We start from the raw sequence: 6,000 nt of genomic DNA, 5'->3' as shown, positions 1-6,000 counted from the left end.
TTTTTTATATTTAATGTTTGTTTTTGGGTGTGAGAGGAAACCGGAGTACCCAGACGAAACCCACGCAAACACAGAGAGAACATACACTTTGCAGATGTTGCCCTTAGTGGGATTTGAACCCAGGACCCCAGCGCTGCAAGGCTACTGTGCTAACCACTGAGCCACCGTGCTGCCTTTACTCCGATGCCATTTGAATGGGGGCATGTTTTAAAAACAAGTGGCGGTGCTATGCCATGAGAAGTAGCAGCCGCTTCAGCGCCAAAGGAAATGATGGGTTGCGTCTGCTGAAAAGGTGACAGTAAGCATTGCATGTTGCCATAGTTGCACACTGTACCGGGCATGACGCGGTAAGCCCCACCCCAATCGCGGTAAGCCCCGCCCCCGGCACGACGCTATGCAATGCACTGTATGTTGCCGACTGTACCGGGCTTAAGCCGGTAAGCCCAACCCCCATCGCCGTAAGCCCCTCCCCCGGCACCGACGCTATGCAATGCACTGCATGTTTCCATCTGTACCGGGCTTAAGCCGGTAAGCCCCGCCCCATCGCGGTAAGCCCCGCCCCCGGCACCGACGCTATGCAATGCACTGCAAGTTGCCGACTGTACCGGGCTTAAGCCGGTAAGCCCCGCCCCATCGCGGTAAGCCCCGCCCCCCGCACCGACGCTATGCAATGCACTGCAAGTTGCCGACTGTACCGGGCTTAAGCCGGTAAGCCCCGCCCCATCGCGGTAAGCCCCGCCCCCCGCACCGACGCTATGCAATGCACTGCAAGTTGCCGACTGTACCGGGCTTAAGCCGGTAAGCCCCGCCCCATCGCGGTAAGCCCCGCCCCCCGCACCGACGCTATGCAATGCACTGCAAGTTGCCGACTGTACCGGGCTTAAGCCGGTAAGCCCCGCCCCATCGCTGTAAGCCCCGCCCCCGGCACCGACGCTATGCAATGCACTGCAAGTTGCCGACTGTACCGGGCTTAAGCCGGTAAGCCCCGCCCCATCGCGGTAAGCCCCGCCCCCGGCACCGACGCTATGCAATGCACTGTAAGTTGCCGACTGTACCGGGCTTAAGCCGGTAAGCCCCGCCCCCATCACGGGATCATGTTTAATAAAACAAATGGCGGTGCCTTGAAAAGTAACAGTGGCCCCAGCGCGAAAGGTAACGAAGTGTTGCGTCTGCTGAGGAGGTGGCAGTAAGCATTGCATGTTGTCAACTGTACCGAGCTTAAGCCGGTAAGCCACACCCCCACCCAATGCACGTGGCCAACCGTACCGGGCTTACGCCGGTAAGCCACGCCCCCTGCGTTAACCCAATGCTATGTAATGCACTGCAATGCAATTTGTTTTTTTATATTTAATGTTTGTTTTTGGGTGTGAGAGGAAACCGGAGTACCCAGACGAAACCCACGCAAACACAGAGAGAACATACACTTTGCAGATGTTGCCCTTAGTGGGATTTGAACCCAGGACCCCAGCGCTGCAAGGCTACTGTGCTAACCACTGAGCCACCGTGCTGCCTTTACTCCGATGCCATTTGAATGGGGGCATGTTTAAAAAACAAGTGGCGGTGCTATGCCATGAGAAGTAGCAGCCGCTTCAGCGCCAAAGGAAATGATGGGTTGCGTCTGCTGAAAAGGTGACAGTAAGCATTGCATGTTGCCATAGTTGCACACTGTACCGGGCATGACGCGGTAAGCCCCGCCCCAATCTCGGTAAGCCCCGCCCCCGGCACGACGCTATGCAATGCACTGTATGTTGCCGACTGTACCGGGCTTAAGCCGGTAAGCCCAACCCCCATCGCCGTAAGCCCCGCCCCCGGCACCGACGCTATGCAACGCACTGCATGTTTCCATCTGTACCGGGCTTAAGCCGGTAAGCCCCGCCCCATCGCGGTAAGCCCCGCCCCCCGCACCGACGCTATGCAATGCACTGCAAGTTGCCGACTGTACCGGGCTTAAGCCGGTAAGCCCCGCCCCATCGCGGTAAGCCCCGCCCCCCGCACCGACGCTATGCAATGCACTGCAAGTTGCCGACTGTACCGGGCTTAAGCCGGTAAGCCCCGCCCCATCGCGGTAAGCCCCGCCCCCCGCACCGACGCTATGCAATGCACTGCAAGTTGCCGACTGTACCGGGCTTAAGCCGGTAAGCCCCGCCCCATCGCGGTAAGCCCCGCCCCCCGCACCGACGCTATGCAATGCACTGCAAGTTGCCGACTGTACCGGGCTTAAGCCGGTAAGCCCCGCCCCATCGCTGTAAGCCCCGCCCCCGGCACCGACGCTATGCAATGCACTGCAAGTTGCCGACTGTACCGGGCTTAAGCCGGTAAGCCCCGCCCCATCGCGGTAAGCCCCGCCCCCGGCACCGACGCTATGCAATGCACTGTAAGTTGCCGACTGTACCGGGCTTAAGCCGGTAAGCCCCGCCCCCATCACGGGATCATGTTTAATAAAACAAATGGCGGTGCCTTGAAAAGTAACAGTGGCCCCAGCGCGAAAGGTAACGAAGTGTTGCGTCTGCTGAGGAGGTGGCAGTAAGCATTGCATGTTGTCAACTGTACCGAGCTTAAGCCGGTAAGCCACACCCCCACCCAATGCACGTGGCCAACCGTACCGGGCTTACGCCGGTAAGCCACCCCCCTGCGCCAACCCAATGCTATGTAATGCACTGCAATGCAATTTGTTTTTTTTATATTTAATGTTTGTTTTTGGGTGTGAGAGGAAACCGGAGTACCCAGACGAAACCCACGCAAACACAGAGAGAACATACACTTTGCAGATGTTGCCCTTAGTGGGATTTGAACCCAGGACCCCAGCGCTGCAAGGCTACTGTGCTAACCACTGAGCCACCGTGCTGCCTTTACTCCGATGCCATTTGAATGGGGGCATGTTTAAAAAACAAGTGGCGGTGCTATGCCATGAGAAGTAGCAGCCGCTTCAGCGCCAAAGGAAATGATGGGTTGCGTCTGCTGAAAAGGTGACAGTAAGCATTGCATGTTGCCATAGTTGCACACTGTACCGGGCATGACGCGGTAAGCCCCGCCCCAATCGCGGTAAGCCCCGCCCCCGGCACGACGCTATGCAATGCACTGTATGTTGCCGACTGTACCGGGCTTAAGCCGGTAAGCCCAACCCCCATCGCCGTAAGCCCCGCCCCCGGCACCGACGCTATGCAATGCACTGCATGTTTCCATCTGTACCGGGCTTAAGCCGGTAAGCCCCGCCCCATCGCGGTAAGCCCCGCCCCCCGCACCGACGCTATGCAATGCACTGCAAGTTGCCGACTGTACCGGGCTTAAGCCGGTAAGCCCCGCCCCATTGCGGTAAGCATCGCCCCCCGCACCGACGCTATGCAATGCACTGCAAGTTGCCGACTGTACCGGGCTTAAGCCGGTAAGCCCCGCCCCATCGCGGTAAGCCCCGCCCCCCGCACCGACGCTATGCAATGCACTGCAAGTTGCCGACTGTACCGGGCTTAAGCCGGTAAGCCCCGCCCCATCGCGGTAAGCCCCGCCCCCCGCACCGAAGCTATGCAATGCACTGCAAGTTGCCGACTGTACCGGGCTTATGCCGGTAAGCCCCGCCCCATCGCGGTAAGCCCCGCCCCCGGCACCGACGCTATGCAATGCACTGCAAGTTGCCGACTGTACCGGGCTTAAGCCGGTAAGCCCCGCCCCATCGCGGTAAGCCCCGCCCCCGGCACCGACGCTATGCAATGCACTGTATGTTGCCGACTGTACCGGGCTTAAGCCGGTAAGCCCAACCCCCATCGCCGTAAGCCCCGCCCCCGGCACCGACGCTATGCAATGCACTGCATGTTTCCATCTGTACCGGGCTTAAGCCGGTAAGCCCAACCCCCATCGCCGTAAGCCCCGCCCCCGGCACCGACGCTATGCAATGCACTGCATGTTTCCATCTGTACCGGGCTTAAGCCGGTAAGCCCCGCCCCATCGCGGTAAGCCCCGCCCCCGGCACCGACGCTATGCAATGCACTGCAAGTTGCCGACTGTTCCGGGCTTAAGCCGGTAAGCCCCGCCCCATCGCGGTAAGCCCCGCCCCCCGCACCGACGCTATGCAATGCACTGCAAGTTGCCGACTGTACCGGGCTTAAGCCGGTAAGCCCCGCCCCATCGCGGTAAGCCCCGCCCCCCGCACCGACGCTATGCAATGCACTGCAAGTTGCCGACTGTACCGGGCTTAAGCCGGTAAGCCCCGCCCCATCGCGGTAAGCCCCGCCCCCCGCACCGACGCTATGCAATGCACTGCAAGTTGCCGACTGTACCGGGCTTAAGCCGGTAAGCCCCGCCCCATCGCTGTAAGCCCCGCCCCCGGCACCGACGCTATGCAATGCACTGCAAGTTGCCGACTGTACCGGGCTTAAGCCGGTAAGCCCCGCCCCATCGCGGTAAGCCCCGCCCCCGGCACCGACGCTATGCAATGCACTGTAAGTTGCCGACTGTACCGGGCTTAAGCCGGTAAGCCCCGCCCCCATCACGGGATCATGTTTAATAAAACAAATGGCGGTGCCTTGAAAAGTAACAGTGGCCCCAGCGCGAAAGGTAACGAAGTGTTGCGTCTGCTGAGGAGGTGGCAGTAAGCATTGCATGTTGTCAACTGTACCGAGCTTAAGCCGGTAAGCCACACCCCCACCCAATGCACGTGGCCAACCGTACCGGGCTTACGCCGGTAAGCCACGCCCCCTGCGCCAACCCAATGCTATGTAATGCACTGCAATGCAATTTGTTTTTTTTTATATTTAATGTTTGTTTTTGGGTGTGAGAGGAAACCGGAGTACCCAGACGAAACCCACGCAAACACAGAGAGAACATACACTTTGCAGATGTTGCCCTTAGTGGGATTTGAACCCAGGACCCCAGCGCTGCAAGGCTACTGTGCTAACCACTGAGCCACCGTGCTGCCTTTACTCCGATGCCATTTGAATGGGGGCATGTTTAAAAAACAAGTGGCGGTGCTATGCCATGAGAAGTAGCAGCCGCTTCAGCGCCAAAGGAAATGATGGGTTGCGTCTGCTGAAAAGGTGACAGTAAGCATTGCATGTTGCCATAGTTGCACACTGTACCGGGCATGACGCGGTAAGCCCCGCCCCAATCGCGGTAAGCCCCGCCCCCGGCACGACGCTATGCAATGCACTGTATGTTGCCGACTGTACCGGGCTTAAGCCGGTAAGCCCCACCCCCATCGCCGTAAGCCCCGCCCCCGGCACCGACGCTATGCAATGCACTGCATGTTTCCATCTGTACCGGGCTTAAGCCGGTAAGCCCCGCCCCATCGCGGTAAGCCCCGCCCCCCGCACCGACGCTATGCAATGCACTGCAAGTTGCCGACTGTACCGGGCTTAAGCCGGTAAGCCCCGCCCCATTGCGGTAAGCACCGCACCCCGCACCGACGCTATGCAATGCACTGCAAGTTGCCGACTGTACCGGGCTTAAGCCGGTAAGCCCCGCCCCATCGCGGTAAGCCCCGCCCCCCGCACCGACGCTATGCAATGCACTGCAAGTTGCCGACTGTACCGGGCTTAAGCCGGTAAGCCCCGCCCCATCGCGGTAAGCCCCGCCCCCCGCACCGACGCTATGCAATGCACTGCACGTTGCCGACTGTACCGGGCTTAAGCCGGTAAGCCCCGCCCCATCGCGGTAAGCCCCGCCCCCCGCACCGACGCTATGCAATGCACTGCAAGTTGCCGACTGTACCGGGCTTAAGCCGGTAAGCCCCGCCCCATCGCTGTAAGCCCCGCCCCCGGCACCGACGCTATGCAATGCACTGCAAGTTGCCGACTGTACCGGGCTTAAGCCGGTAAGCCCCGCCCCATCGCGGTAAGCCCCGCCCCCCGCACCGACGCTATGCAATGCACTGCAAGTTGCCGACTGTACCGGGCTTAAGCCGGTAAGCCCCGCCCCATCGCGGTAAGCCCCGCCCCCCGCACCGACGCTATGCAATGCACTGCAAGTTGCCGACTGTACCGGGCTTAAGCCGGTAAGCCCCGCCCCATC

This window comes from Dendropsophus ebraccatus, chromosome 13, assembly GCF_027789765.1.
Source record: "Dendropsophus ebraccatus isolate aDenEbr1 chromosome 13, aDenEbr1.pat, whole genome shotgun sequence".
NCBI lineage: Eukaryota > Metazoa > Chordata > Amphibia > Anura > Hylidae > Dendropsophus > Dendropsophus ebraccatus.
This window is presented reverse-complemented; position numbering follows the sequence as displayed.